Raw genomic sequence first — 25,060 nt, forward strand, 5'->3', positions numbered from 1 at the left:
GTTGGTGTTGTTTGTTTTCTCTGTGTCCTAATCTTCCTTAGAACTAACATGGGACAGTCCCTAACAATGCCCCTAAGTCTCACTCTTGATCATTAGAAAGACGTCCACGACCGGACACACAACCAGTCCGTCGAGGTTAAAAAAAAAAAAAAAGGAAAATGACAGACTCTCTGCACATCCGAGTGGCCCACTTTCGGAGCGGGATGGCCAGTGAATGGCACATTTAATAAGATCATTATTTTACAGGTTAAAGATCGGGCCGTCCACGGACATCCTGACCAGGTTTCTTATAGTATCACTTGAGAGAGTCTCGCCTTAAACCCCCCCCCTGGGCGGAACCCTTCGTGGACCCGAATTGGCCTCCCCTCAACCCCCAGCCTGTCCCCTCGGCCCCGCCCGGTCCGCCGGCCACGTCTTCCTCTCTCTACCTTTGTGAAATCAGAGCCTTCTAAGAAACCTGTCCTCCCGGCAGACCCAAACTCCCCTCTCATAGATCTTCTCTCTGACAGGCCCGGCTGAAACGGAGGAGGCAGAGCCGCCGGCCAGATCAGTTGCCGGGCCACAGTCTGATAAGGGTTTCTCCCCTGTCGAAGGGAGATTGCGCAATAAGCACGAGGTGGTGCCAGATACAACCTCCCAGGCTTTCCCACTTAGACAGGGAACCGGTGGCCAGACCCAATACTGGCCGTTTTCAGCAGCTGACATTTACAATTGGAAACAACACAACCCTTCTTTCTCCAAAGATCCGATGGCACTCACCGACCTAATAGAATCTGTTTTACTTACCCACCAGCCTACTTGGGATGACTGCCAACAGCTCTTACAGGCCCTCTTAACCTCAGAAAAAAAAACAAGGAGTGTTCCTAGAGGCCAGAAAGCATGTTCTGGGAGATGATGGGCGTCCCACCCAGCTGCCTGAGGACCAAACTGGGATTTTAATACAGCTGAAGGTAAGGGACACCTACGCCTTTATCGCCAGTTGCTTCTAGCGGGTCTCCGAGGGGCTATACGACGCCCTACTAATTTGGCTCAGGTAAAACAGGTATTACAGGAAGCAGGGGAAACTCCCTCCGCCTTTCTAGAGAGACTTAAGGAGGCCTACCGTATGTACACTCCCTATGACCCAGATGACCCAGGACAAATGACGAGTGTCTCTATGTCCTTCATCTGGCAGGCTGCTCCAGATATCAGGACTAAGTTACAGAGGTTAGAAAATTTGCAGGGCTATACATTACAGGATTTACTTAAAAAAGCTGAAAAGATTTTTAATAAGAGAGAGAATTGAGTTGAATCTTGGCCGCCGTAGTTCAGGGCCAAGAAAGGAAGGGAGATAGGGGGGAGCTCGAAAGGGGCTAAAGCTGGATAAAGATCAATGTGCCTATTACAAAGAGAAAGGGCACTGGGCCAGAGAGTGCCCCAAGAAGCCTGGCGGACCCCGAAAGCCTCGACCACAAACCTCCCTCTTGAAGATTAGGGAGGTCAGGGCCAGGAGCCCCCCCTGAGCCCAGGGTAACGCTTAAAGTTGGGGGGCAGCCGGTTACTTTCCTGGTAGACACAGGAGCCCAGCATTCAGTCCTCACCCAAGCTTCAGGACAACTCAGCGACCGGACGGCCTGGGTACAAAGAGCTACTGGTGAGAAACAATACCCATGGACTACGGACCGCCGGGTTCAGCTGGCTACTGGTAAGGTGACCCATTCCTTCTTACATGTTCCAGACTGCCCGTACCCTCTGCTGGGCCGTGATCTGCTCACCAAACTAAAAGCACAAATTCATTTTGAGGAAGGAGGGGCCCAAATAACTGGCCCCCACGGAACTCCCCTTCAAGTTCTAACCCTATGAACCGGGACAGGACACTGGCTTGGGCAGAGACTGGTGGGATGGGGTTGGCGCTCCAACAGCCCCCATACAACTCCAGTCTCCATAAAACAATACCCCCTGTCACATGAAGCTTATCAAGGTATAAGGCCTCACATTACGAGGCTTCTAGATCAAGGCATCCTAATCCCCTGCCGGTCGCCTTGGAATACGCCTCTTCTGCCTGTTAAGAAACCCGGCACTGGAGATTATAGGCCAGTACAAGACTTGAGAAAGGTCAACAAGAGGATAGAAGATATTCATCCGACTGTTCCAAACCCTTACAATTTGCTCAGTAACTGTTCATCGATGAGAAACAGGGGTATGCTAAAGGGGTCCTAACACAAAGGTTGGGACTCTGAAAACGCCCTGTGGCCTACCTGTCTAAGAAATTGGACCCTGTGGCCTCCGGCTGGCCACCGTGCCTAAAGATGGTGGCTGCTATTGCTGTCCTGATCAAGGACGCTGGAAAATTGACTTTGGGACAGCCACTCACCATCCTAGCACCCCACGCAGTGGAGGCCTTGGTAAAGCAGCCCCCAGACCGCTGGCTCTCTAATTCTCACACCAAGCCTTGTTACTGGATGCAGAACGGGTTCAGTTTGGGCCCGTAGTCGCCCTCAATCCTGCCACCTTGCTTCCTCTACCAGAGGAGGCAAAACAGCATGACTGCCTACAAATCCTCGCAGAAGTACACGGAACCAGGCCGGACCTATCGGACCAGCCTCTTCAGAATGCTGACCACACATGGTACACGGATGACAACAGCTTCTTGGCAGAGGGAGAGTGAAAGGCTGGAGCTGCGGTCACTACGGAGGACAAAGTGATTTGGGCGAAAGCCCTGCCTGCTGGTACCTCCGCACAACGGGCTGAACTCATCGCCTTGACTCAGGTGTTCAAGATGACAAAAGGTAAGAGGCTAAATATATATACAGACAGCCGTTATGCCTTTGCCACGGCACACATCCACGGGGAGATCTACTGGAGGCGGGGGCTGCTCACATCTGAAGATAAAGATATTAAAAATAAGGCTAAAATTCTGGCCCTCTTAGAAGCCCTATTCTTGCCCAAAAGACTGAGTATTATATATTGTCCAGGACACCAGAAAGGGCACAACCCAGAGGCACGAAGAAACCGGCTGGCCGATGCCACGGCGCGAGAAGCGGCCATGAGCAAACAAATCTTGCCCTTAAATAGCCCAGACCAACCCACGCCCCCACCAGTGGGACAAACCAGTTGGGTTTATGCCCATGAGGACATAGAGCTCCTAGAAAAAAATGGGGGCCATCTACCACCCTCAACTAAAACAGTGGGTCTACTTTTAAATTGATCTCCTTTTTACATAAATTAACCCATTTGGGGTTTAAGAAGATGAAAACCTTACTAGATCGGGAAGAGATAAATCTGTGTTTTTTGAATCGGGACTGAGAGTTGCAAAGCGTGCGCTCAGGTTAACCCGGGAAGGACCAGGATTGGACAAGGAGTTCGTCCTAGGGGACACCGTCCCGACATCCATTGGGAAATTGATTTTACTGAAATTAAACCAGGTATATATGGATACAAGTATCTCCTAGTGTTTGTAGACACCTTCTCAAGATGGGTCGAAGCCTTCCCCACAAAGCACGAGACTACAAAAATGGTCACCAAGAAGCTCCTCGAGGAAATCTTTCCCAGGTATGACATGCCTCAAGCGTTGGGGTCGGACAACGGGCCCGCTTTCGTCTCCCAAGTAAGTCAGTTGGTGGCCAAATTGCTGGGGATTGATTGGAAATTACATTGTGCCTATAGACCCCAGAGTTCAGGTCAGGTAGAACGCATGAATAGAACAATTAAGGAGACTTTATCCAAACTTACGCTTACAACTGGCTCAAAGGATTGGATGGCCCTCCTTCCCCTAGTTCTATATCGGGCCCGGAATACCCCGGGCCCCCATGGTCTAACTCCTTTTGAAATAATGTATGGAACACCACCCCCATTTGTCCATTTCTTTGATTCAAACATTGCTGATTTTGCTGACAGCCCTTCTCTGAGGGCCCATTTACAGGCCCTACAGATTGTGCAGAGAGACGTCTGGAGACCTTTGGCCGCTGCTTACCAGGACAAGCTTGAACATCCGGTGGTGCCACACCCGTTCCAGATTGGAGACACCGTGTGGGCGCACAGACACCAGACCAAGAATCTCGAGCCACGGTGAAAAGGACCCTACACCGTCCTCCTGACTACCCCGACCGCCCTAAAGGTAGACGGAGTCGCGGCTTAGATCCACGCACCACACGTCAAGGCAGTCCGGTCTGAGGAATTGACTAATCACAACACTACACCCCAGACATGGAGAGTTCAGCGCACTCCAAACCCCTTAAAGTTAAAACTCCTACGTGGCTCCTCCTAGTCCTTTTGTGGCCTAGAGTCAGTGGGGGAATAAGCCCCCACCAGACAGAAATTTCTTGACCAAGTCGAGTGAAAGATTTCACTCAAAGTTAACAAAAAAAAATGGGGGAATTAAAGACCCCAGCTTAGCAGCAGTAACGCCATTTTGCAAGGCTGTACTTAAGATGACTGGTTCAGGGAAAGGTTAGAACACTGAGTACACAGCGGCTGCCAAGCAGGATGTGTTTGGTTGAAGGCCTGGCAACAGGACGACTTCGGTTGAGCACCTGACAATGAAAAAAGCCCCGGGAGAGGTCCCACACCCTGGTGGGGGGCCGAGTCATTCTTTATGTTCCAAGAAGGTAGCTAAGAAACTTGCCCCTGGGCTGAACCCTTGGGGGGCCGAGTCAGCCGTTATGTTTCAGGAAGGTAGCTAGGAAACTTGCCCCCGGGCTAAACCCTTGCCATATTAGAATCCACCAATTATATCCCTGTAACCATGCATCTGCTTCTGTATGCTTGCTTCTGCTCCCCAAAATCCTATAAAAGCCCATCCTTGGTTCCGTGGGGCGCGCCAGTCCCCCGAGTGACTGTAGCGCCCGCAGGTGCCTGTGCCTGTGTATCCCGACAATAAACCAAATCCTCTTGCTGATTGCATCCTGTGGTGTCTCGGTCTGGTCTTTGGAGTTAGAGGGTCTCCATCCCGAGGAAAAGTTCTCCCTGAGAGCTTTTCAGCCACATAACTAGACAAATGTCAGTTCAAAAGTTGCGATTATTGAGTGTACTTTTTTCATCTCAGTTACTTTATGTATTTTTCATTTATTTAAATTTCCATACATGTATACAGTAAAATATGGTCATATCCACCCTAACATCTGTCCTCCAACTTCTAAAAGATCCCTCTCAGAATTCCCCGATTGACTTTATAGCCCTGGTTGGTCTGGGACTTGCTGTGTAAATCAGATTAGCCTAGAACTCACAGAGGTCCACCTGAATCTGATCCTGGGCTTAAAAGTCAGCACCACTAAACCATTCCTCTGTGTGTGTGTGTGTGTGTGTGTGTGTGTGTGTGTGTACGGAAATATACATACACACATTTTTTGTATCCCAGTAAGCCCTATTAGTGCTAGTCATACATGCATACTGTGTGTACAGACATTCACTGCATTATCAGAGTCCTACCAGTCGCTTGTCCCCAAGGAAGAGTGAATTTCTATCAGCTGTTGTTAACTGCAGCTCCTCATTTGATGCATGGGCTTATAAGTTCTTCTCCCACCCATGCACGATGTGCAAACAAATGACACAGCCACCTCTGTCACTTTACTCGGTTAACATATACTAATAAAATGTTATGGTATTTTCAAATTTATATGTATATGTATTGTATATGTATAATGACACATTGTATATACTTGTAATGGCTATTCTTGGTTGTGAACTTGACTATATGTGGAATGAACTTCAATCCAGAATTGGAAAGCTCACCTTTGATCCTGATTTGAGGCTGGGAGACACAAATTTCTGAACTGAATCTTGGCATGGAGATCATGAGGCAAAGTGGCTATGAATCTCAGGAGTTTAAGACAAGGAGATCTCTGAGTTCAAGGTCACCTAGGACAAAGCAAGTCCCAGTTCCAGCTGTAGTGGTACACACCTTTAATCTGGGACATACCTTCTGCTGGAGATTTATATAAGGACATTGGAAGAAGGAAGAGTCTCTCTTTCGTCTGCCTGCCTGATTTGTAGGACTGAGCCACTGCTAGATCCTTGGACTCCTATTCATACCTGCTGCTGATCATTGTTGGGGAGTTGGACTATAGACTGCAAGTCATCAACCAATTGTCTTACTGTACAGAGATTTCCCATAAGTTCTGTGTCTCTAAAGAACCCTGTATAAGACAATTCTCTTTTATAATATATAATTTCTATTGATAGATAATGTAATTTATTATTTTATTCATAATATTATTATATTCATCCCTATGTTTATATGTAAACAAAACACAGGTTGTATGCCTATGAAACAGTAACACACTGCATACTTCATGACTGCTGTTTTTTCCCTACTCCCTACTGCAGGGGAGAAAATGGACCATTCTCATCAATGAAAAAGGTAAAATAAATTGTTAACTATTGGCTGAAACACAGATGGTTTGCACATAAAATTACATCTTCTTGATTGCTACTTTAGAAATTTTTCTTCATTTCCTGAAGTCACTTTTTATGATACTTACTATATCAAATACTATCTCATAGTTTTTAAGGTAAGTTATTTTTATTGTTGGTACAAAAGTATACACATAGTGTTGTGCAACTTCCAGTAATATCCAGGTAGGGCTTCATGCACATGACTGTATGGTTTAATACTTCCCTATGTGATCCAAAGCTCTTTTGTTGTCATATTATGATCTCTAAGCAGAATATTTTTGATCCTGAAATTATATACAATACCTAACTTTTCCTAAAACACTTCATTAGCTTTCCATAGAATACTATTTAAGTGTGTTTGACTGTTCGGTCCCAGGATATGAATTCCAGTAGAGCACTTTCTGGATAATATTTCCTTACAAAGTGTTGTTAACTGCTTCCTCCAAGAAGTTAATTTCTTGTTTTGAAATTTAAACCTTATGTTTAAATAGAAGATAGAGAAGGCAGATGCTGGATTATTTAGTACCAAGCTGGTTTTCTGTCCTAATATGGGTAAGGGCTGGTCACTTGAGGTGTTTCTCATTCCTTTGGATTTGTAGCTGTTTCAGACTTTATAAATAATCATTTTGAGTATTACAAGTCTATGGGCATTTTCTCACCAAATTGTCCATTTTTACAGGAGTATTTTTCTTACATGTTTGGAACCATAAAATAGAAACTTTCCTAACTAGTCAAGCTACTAGGGTGTATGTGGGCAGGATTTTGCACATTTCCTGCTGTGTGATTTAATTGTGCTGTTCTGACCATTTTTTTGCATAGGCTGCTGGCCAGTATAAACTGGAAATCTATGTTAAGTCATTGTCCAAGGAGGTATTGCAGATGTGGTCAGTATTTGTTTTAAAGGAAACAGTGAAAGGCATTCTTCACTCGAGCTTTGTGAAATACTGTGCAGATGCTTATGGCTGTGGATGCTGTGTGGTGTGAGGAATGCTGCTGTACACTGACTGTGTGGCATGAGGAATGCTGCTATGCACTGACTGTGTGGTGTGAGGAATGCTGCTGTGCATTGACGCTGCCTTTTTTCTGCCTTTTTTCTCCCTACACCTGCATCCTTCTGGTGGCTCAGGTTGGACAACTAGGTGCCCATGACCAACTCCTCATTGTGGATGGATTTAGTCTGGTTGGACTTTCTCAGGAAAGGTATGACTAATTGGTTCCTTTAAAGCCTCAACTGATTGGTTAGTTTTAATGTACTGAAGTGATATATTGCATTTTGAAATTTGAATTCAAAAAGTAGTGATGTAAAAGATCTTTGTGTTTACTCACCTTCCCCAATAATCCTAGTTCTTAGAGCACAGGAATCTCATTTTGTGTTCACTCTTAAGAATGTATATTAGTATAGAGTATTACCTTAAATAATTATATAAATATGTACACATATACTTAGAGCTTGTAAAATGTTTAAATATCTTAATGTTAATGTTATAGAATAGAATATACTTACCTGTTTTATAATTGATTATCATAAGTGATGTAGAGAGGACATAATCTTCTGAAAGCCTGGTTTATTTCCCTAAACAGCAACCAGGCTGAGGAACCTAAGCACAAGTATTCTGAACATAGACTCTACTGTGACAGTGACCGCTGTTTCTTTTTATTTTCTTCCTAGGGCAGCAGAACTCATGACTAGTACCAGTCCCATGGTTACCCTGGAAGTTGCAAATCAAGGCATCCTCTCTCACTGCCTGTCCACCTTTCTTACCCAGCCATTGTCCTCCATGGTGCAGAGAGTTAAGAGCTAGTGACTCAAGCCAGGTTAGCCAACATATAGTGATGGTATATTGAGATATGGCTCCTCTTAAAAGTTATCAAAATCTGGGGCTGGAAAGATGGTTCAGTATTTTACAACACCAGTGTTAGCCCAAAACTGCCCAAAACTCTAATTTCATGGGATTTAAAGCACTCTTCTAAGTTCTCTGGATTCGTGTGCACACATGCTGAGCAAACACTCATACACATAAATTATTTTTATAAAGAGAGCCCCTAAAATTCCCATGTAGTAGCTCCTACCACAGCTCTTGCTCAGCTCTTCAAGGAAGAAGTTAGTTGAGACAGAGTGCATGATGCTGAGAAATACTTCTGGATCATGATTCAGATCAGATCTAATGGTACGGTTTCCTAGATATAGTCACAGTCTGTTAATTGCAGTATTGTGAACCCTCTTCTGACCCTGACTCAGCTTTGGAACCTGAACACCCTAGCCCTGACCTTGTAGCTACAGTATCAACAACAATATCAGTGTCTGACAGTCTAGAATCCTGTATACTAAAGCGTAGAACAGGAACCAATCCTGGCTAGACCATGTGTTGGCATGTTAAAGCAGAACACCATTTACAAACTCAAAGAGGGACGTGGGTAACAAATGAGTCCCAGGTGAGCAGACAGGAAGACTAAACTGTGAACAGGTGTGGATAATCACACCAGGTGACAGCACCATGTGATGCTGTCATTCTGATGGATAATAATATGTGTGTTATCAAGTGAGAGAAGAGAAGTTGAGTGCTTTTTAAAAAATACTCTAAAAAAGATTACTTTGTTATTTACAAATTATAAGTCAGATTTGAGAAAATAAAAAAGGTCAATTCCTCCCATAGATACATACTATGTAAATGAAAAGTTTTTCTAGACAATATATGTAAAAGCTTTTGAAAATGTTCATATAAAGCTATTTGTGGTGGCATGTGCCTTTAATGCCAGCTCTAAGGATGCAGAAAGAGGCAGATTTCTGTGAGTTTGGGGTCCTCCTGCCTGTGTAGTGAATTTCAGACCAGCCTCAAATACGTAGTGAGACCCTGGGCTATGGTTTCTTCTGATTGCTTGGTTGTTTTTGCTTTTTTAGGCTGGTCAAAGAATGTATATAAAAGATCACCCTATTATACAAGAGCAGTTATTAAATATAAGAATTTTAGATGCATCCTTTGAAGCTCTTCATCTTGGAAAGAACGAGGGAGAGAGAATGAATGAATTGGCTTTGGTTTCAGTTTCAGATCGTTATGGCTCAGGTAAACCCAGAACACAGAGTGAAGTTTTTATGAGTTTTATTTTTCTTGGATATTTTATGTATTTACATTTCAAATGTTACCCACTTCCCATGCTCTCCCAACCCCCTGCCCCTGCTTCTATGAGTATGATCACGCTCCCACCCACCCATTCCCATCTCAGTGCCGATGCTTGCAGCTGAACATTACACTGAATATGGGGACCCCAATGGAGGAGTTAGAGAAAGAACTGAAGGAGCTGAAGGGGTTTGCAACCCCACAGGAAGAACAACAATATCAACCAACCAGACCCCACAGCTACCATGTAGGAAACCATGAACTCATGAGTACACAAGGAGAGATCCATGGCTCCAGCCACTTATGTAGCAGAGGATGGCATTTTCCAGCATCGATAGGTGGAAGAGTAAAGGTTTTGAGCTCTATAATAATTCAGCTCAAAACGGCTCCCCAGAGAGTCCTCAAAAGCCTTGGACAGAGCACAGTCATCCAACAAAGCTGGCTGGTAAAGACAGGCTGATGAAAAACAGAGCAGATCACCTTTTCAGCCCCAATGTGACAAGTAAGAAGAGGCATTCTCTAAGTCACCTTGTCACCCAGATCATTGTTTATACTTTGATCATTGTTTTTTGTGTCCCTTGGCCAGCTAGAATACAGTTTTCATAGAGGTTTCATATTAGTCCAAAATTAGGATTTTATTTGGAAAACCCTTGACCTTATAGATCAAAATGCACTGTAAATGTGTCTTCAAAATGGATCGGATTTCCAAGTTAGTGGAGATCATTTTTACACTTAAAAGAGTGGCTAACAAAGTAGTGAGGATGGAGTATACTGAATAGAGACCCCAACGTCCAAAAGGCTTCAACCTCCAAAAGGCTTCATGTATTTACTCTCATGTCTCTAGCACATATCTCATCTGGTCCTGGAGAAAGTCCTTCTCCTGGTCTGTGGCGTCAGGAGACTTGTAGGGGTGCGTGAAGCCGACTTCTGGTACACCTTTGTCTCTGGCTCAGTGCTAAACATCCTGCCCTCAGTGTATGATGGGTATGCCATGGCTCCTGCATTTAAAGGAATGTTGTTATGTTTATTTTACTTGTCATTTAATGTGACACTTGGGTTTTTAACACTATTTCTAATAGATCAGCCTTCTATCCCTGGAGAGAAGTGTGCATATACCACTAGAACAGCAGCTAACATCTGTCTCCACTGGAGACCTCTGCACTGAGGTCTGAGATGAGCTTGAACACTTTCTTACTTGTGAAATATCTGACTTCTTTGATACAGTTCTCAACAAATTACATTAACTATCATTCCTGAATTTTGGTCATTTAAGTTTATTTCTATTACACTAGTCAAATAAATTAATGAATCGGGGAACATGAGAATTAGTGTAAATGAGTAAATAAGAAAATTTAAGATTTTTTTTTATTGAAAGCATAGGGTCAAAATTACATTTTTTATCATGGCTTTTAAAATATATTCTTTAAAAAACCATTTATTTATTTATTTATTTGTTTTATAATCCAATATTAGCCCTTCCTGTCTTGCCAATAACCCCTCATACAAACCCGTCTATCACCTCTTCCTGAGATGGCAAAGCTCCTTTTGGGGTGTCAACCCCCATGATTGCTTTTTTAAAGATTGTAAAACAGATCCCTGAGGACAAAGTTCACCTCTTATGCAGTTATATGAATCTCATTTTTTATTTCTTTACATTTCACAAGAACAGACCCCTCTACATAGTCCTGAAGCTAGGAGCTAAATTGCAGGAGTGACAATGCCACAAACAGCATGCATCAGTGTATAGAAAAATCTTTTTATTCCTTTGTACACACAGGTACAGCTGGTTACTTGGAGAGTGAGCCATAAAGCAGTGTCAGGTCTGGTTATACACCCATTCCTCAGTTTTCTTACCTCCTCTGTGAGAAAGAAACATGCATGAAATTTTGTTAATATCTCTGGTGAGTCTCTGAAGTATTAGATCTTCGTCTTTTCTTTTCTCGGTGTGTTACCCCTTCAATGGAAGAACTTCAGGAAGAGTTTTACCAACTTGAGCTGCATTGAGTAGTGGCCAGCATGGATCTCTAGTGTGACAATGATATGTGGATCCAGAGCTCCTCAGTGGACTCTATGACATCCAGCCAGGAGCACCTGAAATATTCCTCCAAGTCAGTTACCCCTGCTTCCAGTCTACCAAGAGTGGTCCTGGCCATTGGAAAACCCCAGCAGAGGTGCTGCCCACCCCTGTGACTGTCTCCCAGCCCATATGAACAGACCTCCCTCCACCACCTCCTCCACCACAGGTCCACCTACACCAGTGGTTTTGATGGCATTTCAGTGGCTTTGCCCCTCCCACCACCTTCTGCAAACAAGGCAGGATGCCAGTCTGCTCAGGTGGCTGCTGGCTAGCAAAAAAGAAGGAGGAGCAGCAGTGGTGGTCTGAGATATAGAAGGCCTGCCTGGATAAGGAAGCAGAGAGGAAGCACGGGGAGCAGGAGTAGAATCTGGGGCAGATGGACTCTCATTCCCTGATTCCTGCTTCCTTATCTCTTTTGGCCACACCAGCCCAACCAGGAAAACCTTCCACACTGCAGAGGCCCCAAGAAACAGTTACTCTGAAGCTGTAGTCCCCAGCAGCAGCCCCAACTATTGAGTACAGGAACCTGCAGTAGAAAACAATCAGTAAAGAGGAGTTGTCCTGTGGGGATAGTCTGTCTCCAGACCCATGGAAACAAGATACCAGGGAGAAGCTGGAGAAGCAACAGCAAATGCACCTTGTGGACATGCTAAGCAAGGAGATCCATGAGCTGTAAACTAAGGGGGACGGTAGTGCAGAGGAGAGTGACTGCCTGTGGAAGCTTATGCTGGAGTGGCTGTTTTGGAAGAGACTTCAGGCTATATTTCTTGTGTTTCTCCCAGGTTCATTTCTTGAACCTGTTCTTGAAAACTGTTCAAGCAGCCCAACATTTGACATTTTCAAAGTAGAAATTCATAACAACTATGTTTTTGACATTCTGGCCTTAGATAATTCTACAGTGATGTCTATGGTTAAGTGCCAGGCAGTGAGAACCCAGGAGTGACGTTCAGAGGTACACAGGATGACCTGCAGGTGAGGTGCTCCTGGAGCCCAGTGTCCTGAGTGCAGGTCCTCAACCTTACAGCTGCCCACTCCAGCTGTGTCTGGGATGGAGCCAGTGCTACCAACCTAGGAAGCAGCTCAGGGACTGTGCTTAGTATGTTCCCCATTGGTTCAGTTCATGACAAGGTTAATCTGAAGTAACAGCAGGAATTTTAGCCCGCTGGAATTCTGTATCTGAGAAAGTACATGTCTTTAGGAACATCAAGATGCTCACGTCTAACACGTTTCAGCTTTATATGTCACAGATACCATAATAAAGCTGTTTATAACCTTTTTCTGTTTGGGGTAGCTCAAGGGTAGAATGTCCTGACCCTGAGTATTATATCTAATTACCCAGAGAGAGAGAGAGAGAGACAGGAAGGAAGGGAGGAGGAGAGGGAGGGACAGAGAGAGGGAGGGAGAGAGAGAGAACAAGAGAGAGGGAGAGAGAGAGAGAGAGGAACAAAAAGTTTGTAAAAATAAGCAAAACTTAAAAATATATAAATAACTGTATAATTATTAAAAGTCTATATGAGAGTCAATGTTTATCACCCAAAATTGAGGAAGGGGCTTGGAGAAACGAATTATCCGCCTCCAACCTCCAAAAACACACACACTCAATCAACAACACGTCTGATTATACCTGGAAATACCCATATTTTATAGAATGCCATAATGGAAAGTGAGAAGCATCATTTTCGATAAGGGTTGCCAATATGTTCTTTTTCCAAGGTGTGTGCAGCCGTGCCAGTCTTCCTCACCACGGGATGGAAGAGGTCCCTGACCTGTGAGCCTAGAGGTGACCAGGGGATCTTTGCTCCATTCTGAGACTGAGAGGCAGGATGCCCACTCAAGGGTCCATAGCAGGGAAGGTTTTCAAGCTATGTGCAGTGCTGGAAAAGCCTACACAAGGCATACAGTTAGCAGTGATGTGTTTGCAGGGAGTCCAAGGAACCAGCTTTTTACTGATGCAGGTGGGCAAGCATTTATCATCCACCTGCCCCTCTGACAGCAATAAGAGTATTGCTTAAGTTTTGTTTCATAGATTTGATCACTGAAAAAATACCAAAAATTGGACCCTTAACGTTGTAGCAAATAGAATAGTGGATGCTAAGACAGGGACCTTTGACTCTTCTAACACCATTGTCTATTTCAGAGCAAGAAAGGAAAGGTATCAATGGACAACAGTCTGCTTCCCCCATGAGTGCTCTACCACTGAGTTAGTAGCCTTAGCCCTCCTCACCTTTAGATAAAGGGTGTCACTAAGTTGTCCAAGCAGACCTGAAACTCATGCTGTAGACCAGGCTAGCTTTGAACTTCTGATCCCCCTCCCTACTGTGTGTCTTGAGTGTCTGGGATTACAGGCCCATTTCTCTACAGCTGAGCAGCTTGCTTGTTTGCTTCCTCCTTTCTTTACTCCTCCTCCTCTACCTCTTCCTCCTCCTCCTCCTGCTCCTCCTCCTCCCTCTCTCTTTCTGTCTCTTTCATTCTTTCTTTCCTTTCATTCATTCTTTCTTTCATTCTTTATATTTCTTTTCTTCTTTCTTTCATTCATTTGTTCCTTTCTTTTAAGATTCATTTACTTTAGTGCTCTATCTGCATGTATATCTGTGTGTCCAAAGAGGGCATCAGATCTAATAATACATAGTTAGTATCTATGATATGGTGACTGGAATCTAACTCAAGACCTTTGAAAGAGCAGCCATGCTCTTAACCACTGAGCCTGCTCTCCAGCCCCAGCCTATTTTCTTAAACTTACCACACTTGGTTCACATGAGAATTGTCTGTAAGATGAGTAAGGTAAGGTTACCCTGAGCGCAGAGTGCTTATCCCTTGTCAGATCATCCAGGGGGTTACCTCTGACTCATGCTGTCCTTTTCCAGGTCTGTCACCAGTGCCCTGGAGTTTGTGGGCCTCATCCACAGAGGTATGCAACTCAGAGAACATGGCCCCTAAGGCTACACCCACATTGTAAAAGCCAGCGATGTCAATCACAGCAGGTTAGATGTCAGCCAACAGAGTCATGCAGTTTGACCACATGATACTCACCCTAGGACTTAAATGCAGTGCGTTCAAGTTCTCACATGCTATGCTGGACAGCTGCTCTGGGCCTCCACATCATAAGCCAGAGTGCAGAGCCCTGGGCACAGCAGGACACACAGGCTAGTTTTCACTCCTATGGAAAGCCAGTATAGATGGACATTCTCCATCTTGCTACAGTGACACTTCTGTAAGGGACGAGACTGCTTAGGGCAGCATTGTCTGTTTAGTAGGCACATCCACCTCCAGGACTTGCCCCCTATGGACAGTGCTTGAGCAAAGCCTGCCTCATGGTGCTTAGGGAGTCTCAGTTGTCTGCCAATGGATTCCCAGACATTCAGCTCTGTCTGATGATTGACAGACCTTTGTGACCCTTCTGTTTTCCACTCTCCGGACCACAGCCCCAAAGTCCAGCCAAGCTGACCTTCACGAGAAAGCAAGGGCAGGTATTTGTGGATTACCACTGCACTGGGCTTCATCTCCAGTGGACCCACCCGACCATGCTGGGCAGCTCCTGGGGGGGGCAGGTTTCAGCACATGGACTGGGCCAGCAGTGTGTATGCAGGTGAACGGGGGACGACATCTGCCCAGTCAAGAATGCCAGAGTCATCAAAGGGCAACACAGTAGAGAGAGCTTGTGAACTGTCAACAGAAGGCCATGTTATACCCCATGATGGGCCTTATGTTGTTCTGGGTCTAGAAAAAGGGTTACCTGCAGTTAAAAGGACTGTGGTATCCAACAAGGGACCTCAATGACTACCAGGCCATGGTGCCTCTCTGGGAAGTGGGTGGGTCCCATGGTCCCTCCCAAGAACCACCTCTGTTTGCCTGTTCCTGTCTGGATAGCATGCTCACAAGCGACTGGACTGCTTACTTTACAGCTGTGTCTGTGGTGACTGGGTTTGCCCTGAAGGAGGCCTTCTTTATCAATTAGAGTCTGGCTGTCCTAGCAGATGCCCTTATGGCCTTGTCAGAGCACTGTGACCACATCCCACATCTGAACAGCAAGCTAGTCAACAGGATGCTCTATCGGTTTGTCTTCCTCAGAGACCCCAAAATACAGGGGGCAGAGAGCTGGGCTTTAGGGAGCCACCACAGGCATGACTGCTCTTATTTGTAAGCCGCACCACCTCTGGCCGAGTTACGGTTCTGCCAGGCCCTCCCATGTTCTGTCTTCAGCATCTTTGTGTGTCAATGAAGCTTACACTGTGTATTAACTGTGCTGCACGTTGGCCTAGAGGCTGGGCTTTCCTCTTGATTTTCCAGCAAGACTACAGAGTTCCCGGGGGAGACTCTCATCATGGCTCTCCATATTCTGACAGGCACAGTCTGTGGATGTCTCTAAGGTGTTGGAGATCGGACCCCACTGAGGGGTGAGAGGCTTTCAGTGGCTTATAGACCCAAGGCTTGGGCATGATGGCTTTTTTTTTTGGTTCTTTTTTTCGGAGCTGGGGACAGAACCCAGGGCCTTGCGCTTCCTAGGTAAGCGCTCTACCACTGAGCTAAATCCCCAGCCCCGCATGATGGCTTTTATTGTGTGTTTGGTAGCATGTATGCCCTGCTGCAAGTGTAGACAGACACTCCCCATGCTTGTAGTCCCTGCTTGGAGTGTGGGTACACTCTGTCCATGCAGACAGCTGTCTCCGCACACACAGATGCCATTTTCATGATTTACGCCTGTCATCTTTGATGTTTCTTTTAATAGGCAGTCATGTGAAGTCACTATGATTTTGTGGTGACTTTCTTTCCCCAGCCTTCAGATGAATATAGGAAAGAGACTCTGGAATCTGCCTGGGCTCCTCCTTATGCCCACACCTTGACCCCACTGAACTCTCTTTGGCAGAGACATGGCAGAGCCTGGCCTTTAATTGTCCTGTTCATTCCCTATTGATTGTGACCACAGTCTGGAGCTCTGCACAGCCTGGTGTCCAGAGAAAATTGGCATAGTTCCCCACAATGTCTCCACAGGCTCAGAGGAAGGACATAAATAGAATCTTTATGGGGCCCAAGTGGCTACTCAGGGTCAGCCAATGGTCTTGGCTCCTTCTTGACTCTGAAGACACAGGGCACAAGTCCTGACCTCCATGCACCTTTAGCTGCTGCACACACTAAGGATGAGTCCATTGGCTTCTGCTGCTTCTGGGAGTCCTGAAAACCACAATCCCTCAACCAAGGGGACTAGTGGGGGACAAGTGAGCTCCCTGAGGACCAGAAGCCCCACCTGGGTTCACTGCTATGTTTACCAAAATAATGAAGAGCTGCTGTCATAGCAGGCCATGCTCTGGTGGGAAGGGCAGACAGGCACATCCAGACCCACAGAAGGCTGTACTGTGGCTGTGCTGGGCATCCCAGGGGCGGGGTGGGGTTGGGGACGGGAGACAGTTGGTCCATGGGTACCATGGGTATACATGGACACCTAGGCACATAAGGGGGTATGCATATACACGAAAAAACTCCCTCTCACACAGAAGTTGGCATGATGTATAGAAAAACAAGTCCATCCTGAGTGTGGGCTTCACTTTAGATATTAAGGTCCAACGTTAAAACAGGAATGTGTGAAGACAAGGAGCTCTGTGTTCCCTGGGACCAGAAGGAACAGAGTGGCTGTGCTGACTCAGATGAAATAAACTCTCAATCACAGTCTGTGACAGCCAGGTCACAGGACCCAGGCTGCTGTGTTATGTGTGAGCACCCAGTGCAGCCAGAAGCTAAGTACTGAGCACTGACTGGCCCAAGCCCAGAAAGGGTCTCTGTTTTTCAGAGTGCTGGGGGACAGTGCAGTGTGTAGCAGTTTCCTCTTGAAGACTCTTCTGGGGTTTGAGTTCCCTGTAGCGGACCCTCATGGCTGCAGACACTAAGTCTGGGAGGAAAGATCCTCATCTGTAGAGTTCATTGAAAGGCCTGAGAGCAGAAAAGCAAAGAAGCAGCAAAATGTGCCACCTCTGCTCACTGTGGTTCAGCTTCTGCCTTTGCAGTTGAGCTCAGGTGCCCTGGAGTCCTCCCTAGCCTGGGTGAGTGATTTCAAGCCAAGTCACATCCTCCTGGTTTGTAGTATCAAACGCAGCCCAGTTTCAGCCCAGGTAAGCTGTGAATACCAGGTATGCCTTGCTGTCTGCATTGTAGGGGAACTGTTGAGCCCCAAAGGACGCAAGGGCTACAAGGTAAGGAATCATAGGACTGGGCTAGGCCTGGAATCCAAGTTCCCTTCTCCCCCTGCCTGGTAACTGGTTCTTGGTGTGTATAGGGGACAGAAAGAAAGGGTCCTATGGGAGCCCTGGCACAGGCCTGCCCAAGCATGGCTTAGGGATCCTCACAACATCCTAGCATTTGATGTGTCCCCAGGTTTGTCTACCACCCTCAGCCGTGTGCCATTTTCTGTGCCACCTGCAAGGGACTCTAAATATCTTCCTACAAAAGGTGATCAAGGAGGAGTTGTACAAGGACACATGGTGGCTCTGTGGTGACGTTAACAGGGACCAATAGATTAGAGGGCCAGAGCCCCAGGACCAATGCTGGGTGGACACACTCCTCTGACATCCAACACAGAGATCTTTGTACAGAAATCAAGAGAAGTATTATCTGAATAGCAGTGCAGAGCACCTCAGGCTCAGGGACTCAGGACTGACACCCATAGAATGTTGTAGAGCAGCCGTTTGTGATTCAAGGGCTCATCTGCCTGGGTCCCTGAGCCTCTAGAGATGAGCAGAGGACTGGGCTGTGGCTGGTTATGGGCTCAGACAGGGAGGTGCTATGGAGCTTGTTTTTGGCTCCTGGGAGTAGAGCAGTTTTTCTTTCCCTGTCCCTGCTTTTTGAACTTTTCTTTCCTTGGGAAAATGGAAGGACTGGAAGAAGTCTGTCTATGGAGAGTGAGGCTGGCTGGGAAACTGCTCGCTGTTCTCCATTGTCATCCTGCTGGGGGTTTGGGGTTGTTGGCAGGTTAGCCTCTCCATTTAATCCATGCATCTCTGTCTCTTCACCTCGTGACATGGATGAACAAGTCCTACCTGTAGCTGCCACTCCAGGGCATAAGTCCCTCAGTGAGTGAATTCCAGATGGTTCTGTCTAGAGCAGCATGGTCCAGGGTCGTTGCTCAGTATGTAGGTACATGGAAGAGGATACTGCACGGCATCCACACACATTTCATATAACATCAATCCACATACTCTGGTACTAATCGGTTCTATTTACACCTTTCGCCATTATTGCTATTCACTGTACTGTGAAGTGTGAATTTTTATTATATTTCACTTCTGCAAAGGAAGAGACAGAGTTTAGCACTGGAGATTCCCTAGGGACTGGCTGGAAAGGAGGCCTTGACACACATGTGTGCTTCTGGGAAAAAGCTCTTTCATAGGATGCCTCCATGAGTTCCAGGATGTGTGGAGGGCTCTGTGCCCTATCCACGGTTGACCTCAATATATTAATGGGAGCTGATGCTTCTCTCTAATAGAACAGTGCCACCCTCCTTGGAGATGTCTGTGATTGTATATGCTTAGCTCTAGAGTATCATTATTAGGAGACTTTGCCTTGTTAAAGTAGGTGGGTCACATTGGCATGGCTTTAAGACCCTTTTCCTATGCACATGCAAGCCAATCTTCCCCAAGCAGCCTTCAGATGAAGATGTAGAACTCTCAGTCTCTCTGGCACCATGCCTGCCTGGATGCTGCCATGCTCCCAGCTTGAAGATAATGGACTGAGTTTCTGAACCTGCAATCCTGTGTTCATTAATGTTGTCCTTATAAGAGCTGCATTTGTTGTGGTGTGTCTCTTCTCAGCAGTAAACCCCTAACTCAACCAATGTCCATGTTCCCTTCTTCTGCCTCCAGACATTAGAAGCTTCCTACATGAGCGGCATTCTCTTGGGATATGGCCCTAATTGGCGCTAGGCTGTCTGCTTGATCTGAGAGTGCTAGGACATCCTGCTCCTAAGGGCATTGTTACCGCTCCCTTGCAATACTGTGAATAGCATCAGCAGGCTCCTGCTCTGTTACTCCCTGAACACAATGCTGTCTTCTCCAGGAGTGGATCCAACAGCTCTCAGAACCTCCTCAGGAACTATGTATTTCCCAAGGATTACATGCACTTGCTGACACACCCCTATCCTGTGTTCTGAAAACTTTTCAAAGCCCATTCATCTGAGACTGGTGAGTTCAGGACAGTAGTCCCAAGTGTCTTGTCCTACCCTGACAGTTCACTCTCATGAGGCATCACCTGCGCTTGACAGAGGATTTTCCCAAGGGGCATTGGATGTGCAGGAGAATTGTGTGTCGTGAGTCTTTTCAGAGCAGCAAAGGAGGACATCAAGGTCCCATTTGCTTTTGGTTTTTGAACTCATGGTCCTGGCACGGTCTTGTTGGTATTTAGGTCCCTGTCAGTCCTGAATTGAATTTTAGCATGGGAACCCAGGGCAGTTGTCTTCAAAGATATTCCTAGCATGGACCACATCTTCACCTCACCAGACATAAAGCACGACAAACACCAGGCAGGCAGAAAACCCTCAGGGACTGGAACTGGCATGTTCAAACACTCTGGCTTGACCTTGGCCAACACAGGTTCAGAGAACAGCCTCTATGTAGGAAGATCTCCTTCCTCCTCTCAGAGTTTACGACATGTAGACTTAAGCTAAGCTGCTGGCACACATGTGAGCAGAGGCACCAGCCTAGGCTTGTTCAATATCAAAGCCTACCTGCCACCCCTGTATCATAGTCATAGCAGCACATCTCATGAGAATTCTAGGGGTGGTGATATTCTGGGTGAATATTCTGTATTCTGCTGCCAGTTACTTTGCTTCCACATGTCCAACTGTGAGAAGGGATTGAGAAAGGGAAGGTGATGAAGTCCTGCTATTATCTACTTGGTGCCACCAAAGACAATGTGGTCTTACTGGCAAGATCTTTGCATTAGATTTTATAAAAAGTGACCTCAGGACAGTAGGTACTCTCAAGAAGGTGCAGCATGGTGGGTACAATGGAACAGGATCCCTGAGGTTGGTTCAGTGGGCCAGGGTCCCTGGGGTAGGAGCAATGGGGCAAGAGCCCTTGGGATGGGATCTTGTAGTAGTGACCCTGTGGAATGTGTAACTGGCAGGGACCCTGGGGTAGGTGCACTGTGACGTGCACCCAAGCTGGAATGTTCAGACAGGTGTGTGTTTGCTTCATGCAGCTGCTGTCTGAAGTAGAGAACACTGTCATCTGCCCCAGAGGGGATTTTGGGAGCTCCTTCCAAGAATGCCTCAACTCCTTACTGAGAAGATATACATTCCACAGATGGGGCTTTATTGAGATGAGCAGATTCTAAGGGGGCTGCCATGAAGGAACAGCCAAAGAAAGCAGAAAGGAAGAACAAGCAATTGCACCAGCCATGTCGAAGGTGACTTTGCTCTGAAGAATAGGACTGGAAGAAACTGATTAAGTCAAATCACTTCTCTATCTCTGTATCTCTATCTCTATCTCTCTCTATCTATCTATCTATTCACCCATCCATCCATCAACCATCTATCTATCTATCTATCTATCTATCTATCTATCTATCTATCTATCTATCTATCTATCTATCTATCTATCTATCTCACTGAGGGAAGTCAGCTTTCATTTGTAGGAAGAAGGTCACATCCGTGCCCCATTATGGTGAAAACCAGGATTGCAGGGAGTGAGATAGATGGGTTATTTCTTCCTTCCTTCCTTGAGTCTTCTTATATCTTTGTTTCTTTGTATCTTTCTTTCTTTCTTTCTTCCTTCCTTCCTTCTCTCTCTCTCTCTCTCTCTCTCTCTCTCTCTCTCTCTCTCTCTCTCTCTCTCTCTCTCCTTCTTTCCTTCTTACTTCTTTTTTGCTTTTGGTGGGATAGAATGCCAGTTGTGGCCAGTCCCCATCAGCATCAACTGTACCACAGACCCAGTCTCAGTGTGACACAGAAGACGACTACCTGGAAAGTATGTCCTCTCTCTAAGGGGACAGTATAATACAATACTCTGGACTGCAGGTCAGACAAGGCCTGTGTTTAGGAGACTTGTGGACAGATGAATGTCTGTGAGTCTGGACTTAGACTCTGTAGAGGGCTCAGGTCACCTGACTGTCCTGAAGCTTCCCACTGTGATTTATTTCCCTCCTACAGAGTCAGCCACCTGAGCAACTGCATTTCCTGGTTATCCCCTAATCCACTTACACTCTGTAGAGTGTCCAGTCTTAGGGAGGGCCTGGGAATCTGAGAGACACCACTGAGCCCTCTGGGCCTGGCTGACTCAACCTGAGGCTACTCTGTGTGTCTTCATTTTGCTCACCCACCAGAGACCTCAAAAGTCAGCAGTAAAGTTGCTGAGAGGCCAGGAACCTCCATATTGGCCCAAGAGCAATTGTCCTCTTTTACAGGTTCATCCACAGAGCACGCAATTCTGATTGGTGCAACAGTCTGGAAGAGTGAAAGACGTCATCTCCCAAGGGCAAGTGCTGTGCTAGTGGACACTGAGGAGCTGCACGGATCAGACCCTTCCCCATCCTTCTCCAGCCTCTTTTGTTCTTCCTTGAGATGTTTCCTGCAGACCTGAAAGATCCAGGCAGTCCATGACATGGGTTTGAATTTAATCTCAGGACATTTTACTCCTTGCTCTAAAATTAAGACCAGGTAATTCATTTGTTTGTTAGTTTGTTTATTTATTTGTTATATGTAAGTACAATGTAGCTGTCTTTAGAAACACCAGATAGCATCAGGTCTCATTTGAGATATTTGTGAGCCACCATATAGTTGCTGGGATTTGAACTCTGGACCTCTGATAGAGCATTCAGTGCTCCTAACCACTGAGCAATTTTTCCAACTTCCAGACTAACTTTTTAAATTCCCATAATGTATTCTTTATTCAGGTTACATCCTGATCCCAGCCACTCTCCCTCTGCCTGTCTTCAGGGTAGGAGATTACAGGAAGGCCCCAATTTTCAGCAGGGGAGTGGGTTTGCTTCCAGAGCAGGCAGCGGGGTCGTAAACATCTCACTCTCAGGGAATTGGGAGCTTTCCCATATAAGAATTTTCTGTGGTGGAAGCTCAGTTTGCTGTCTGGCTTCTTTTTAGTTTTCTCTTGCTTCTTCTGGAATGAGAATTTCTTTATTAAGAGCTTAGAGGGCGTTTCTGGCCAGACTATGTTCATGTGCAGGCCCATCCCTGGACGGCTGGATGCTTAGACTCTCCTGGGGAGACCTGTTTCCTTTCTGCAGCAGGCCAGCTAGTATGAGAACTAAAGGACCCGATCAGATGTTCACAGTGCACAACACACATATACAAACTCACGCATGCACACACACATACACTATACAAATATATATATGTATATATATATATGTATATATCTTCCATATTCCTAAACCCACACAACATACACATCACGTGTCAGATGTGCATGCACATTACATATATCACAGACATATATACACTGTGCACATCACACGTGACATTTGTACCTATATGCATACATGCATGCACACCTCACTCTACACACATGCCTGCCATGCACACATGTATATAGGAACACCAAAATGAGTGAAGAGATTTTTAAAGGCGGCTTGTGCAGTCAGGGTATGATAGGCTTGGGCATGACTACCCTCTGTGTTACAGTCAACTGCGGTCTGGTCTTTTAGCTACTTTCACAACAGGGCCAGTGCCTGTGTAGAAGGAACACCAAGGCCACATCTCAGGGAAGTGAACTGAGGACTCAGAAGAGGTACAGGCCCTGGAGTATGGAAAGGCAGAGCATGGTATGCAGATTTAAATGCTGTAAGGCACTCTGGCTTGTCCACTCCAATAGGCACGATAGTAAGCATGAGGCCAGTAGATGTCGTATCCGTGGGAAGAACCCTCTGGATGCCATGTTAGCAACTTAGGGTGTTTCTTGTTTTCAGCCCATGCTGTGGCCAAGGAATCAGGAGGTGTGGGGTAGAGAGGACACTTGAGCACCTACCCTCTATGTTGTGAACTGAGTGGATGTTTTTCTGCCCTTCTAGCACTGTGAGTGGCCTGTGCCAGCACAGCAGAATGGGGACATTCCCAGTTCCACAGGATACTGCAGGCTTGGGGACTGGGTACTTAGGCTTTTGGCTGTGCACCACACCACCTTCCTGACCAATGGTACATTAAGTCAACCAGTGCTTGCAGAATGCTTGAGACAACACAAATGTCTCCTTTCTAACTGGAAACAACATATAAAGGTCTAATACAAGTCAGTAATGTGTCTCTGATTGTCCTGTGGCACTGGGTGAATTAAGGACAGGATGGAGAGCATGCCAAAGAGTCTAACTCATTCTGTCCCATCTTCCTTCTGAATGCAGGTCTCCAGGATCCAGTGCTCACACGGGCTCAGGGCTGCTGCTCAGGGAACCAGCAAACCCTGTTGCTCTGACCATGCCACCGTGAAGGGCGGTCTCTTTCTGTTCCAGTCTCTGCGGTGCCACACTGTATTAGAAAGGACATCTTTCAAAGGAGGGGTTGGTGAAGGGCAATTTACCTTCTCTTTCAGAGATACAACTGTCTGAGGAGAGGCTAGGAGGTGTTGCAGAACCAAAATATAGAGCTAGAGGGAACAGAAAATCGAGGTAGGGAGGAAGGTTAGCTCAAGGCTGCATGTCCCTGAACACCTTGGTGGGGGTGAAGGGTGACTTAATAGTCACTAGTAGCCCAGTGCCTGTCAGTACTCTACATGACCTTGTTGCCCTTGCTTCTTCTGGTGCTCAACAGCACCACTCAGATGCAAACAACAAGGCCTAGATAGTGTCCACATCTCCCATGGCTTGACACTGTGCTGGGTTTGATACTACAAACTGGGAGGCTGGGACTTGAACTTGAGATCACTGACTCAGGCTAGGGAGGACTCCAGGGCACCTGAGCTCAGCTGCAAAAGCAGAAACTGAACCACAGTGAGCAGAAGGGGCACATTTTGCTGTTTCTTTCCTTTTCTGCTCTCAGGCCTTTCAGTGAACACTACAGATGAGGATCTTTCCTCCCAGGCTTAGTGTCTGCAGCCATGAGGGTCCTCTACAGGGGACTCAAAACCCCAGAAGAGCCTTCAGAAGGAAAGTGCTACACACTGCACTGCCCCCAGCACTCTGAAAAACAGAGACCCTTTTGGGGTTTGGGCCAGTCAGTGCTCAATAGTTAGCTTCTGGCTGCACTGGGTGCTCACAAATAACAGCAGCCTGAGTCCTGTGACCTGGCTGTCACAGACTGTGATTGATAGTGTATTTTAACTGTGTCAGCATAACCACTCTGTTCCTTCTGGTCCCAGGTTGCACAGAGCTCCTTGTCCTCATACACGCCTGTTCCATCATTGGACCTTAATATTTAAAGTGAGCCCTACACTCAGGATGGACTTGGTTTTCTACAAAAACCTGCCAACCTGTGTGTGTAAAGAGGGGGACGGGAGGGATGGAAGGATGGAGAGAGAGAGAGAGAGATGGATGGAGAGAAAGACAGAACAAGAGAGAGAGAGCAAGAGTG

General features: G+C 46.2%; 1 long non-coding RNA gene and 1 pseudogene across 2 annotated transcripts; both read left to right on the forward strand.

The window, feature by feature from the left end:
- Window positions 1–793: 793 nt before the first annotated feature.
- On the forward strand, window positions 794–4,867 carry LOC103690986 (uncharacterized). Its single transcript, XR_015645697.1, has 3 exons — window positions 794–950; window positions 1,718–3,531; window positions 3,877–4,867. It is a non-coding gene; the product is annotated as an uncharacterized LOC103690986 (long non-coding RNA).
- Window positions 4,868–6,920: 2,053 nt separating this feature from the next.
- LOC148006986 (afadin pseudogene) lies at window positions 6,921–13,065 on the forward strand (annotated as a pseudogene). Its single transcript, XR_015648449.1, has 2 exons — window positions 6,921–6,924; window positions 11,404–13,065. The product of XR_015648449.1 is annotated as an afadin pseudogene (transcript).
- The last annotated feature ends 11,995 nt before the right edge of the window (window positions 13,066–25,060 follow it).

This window comes from Rattus norvegicus, chromosome 1 (assembly GCF_021556685.1).
Source record: "Rattus norvegicus strain SHRSP/BbbUtx chromosome 1, alternate assembly SHRSP_T2T, whole genome shotgun sequence".
Lineage (NCBI taxonomy): Eukaryota > Metazoa > Chordata > Mammalia > Rodentia > Muridae > Rattus > Rattus norvegicus.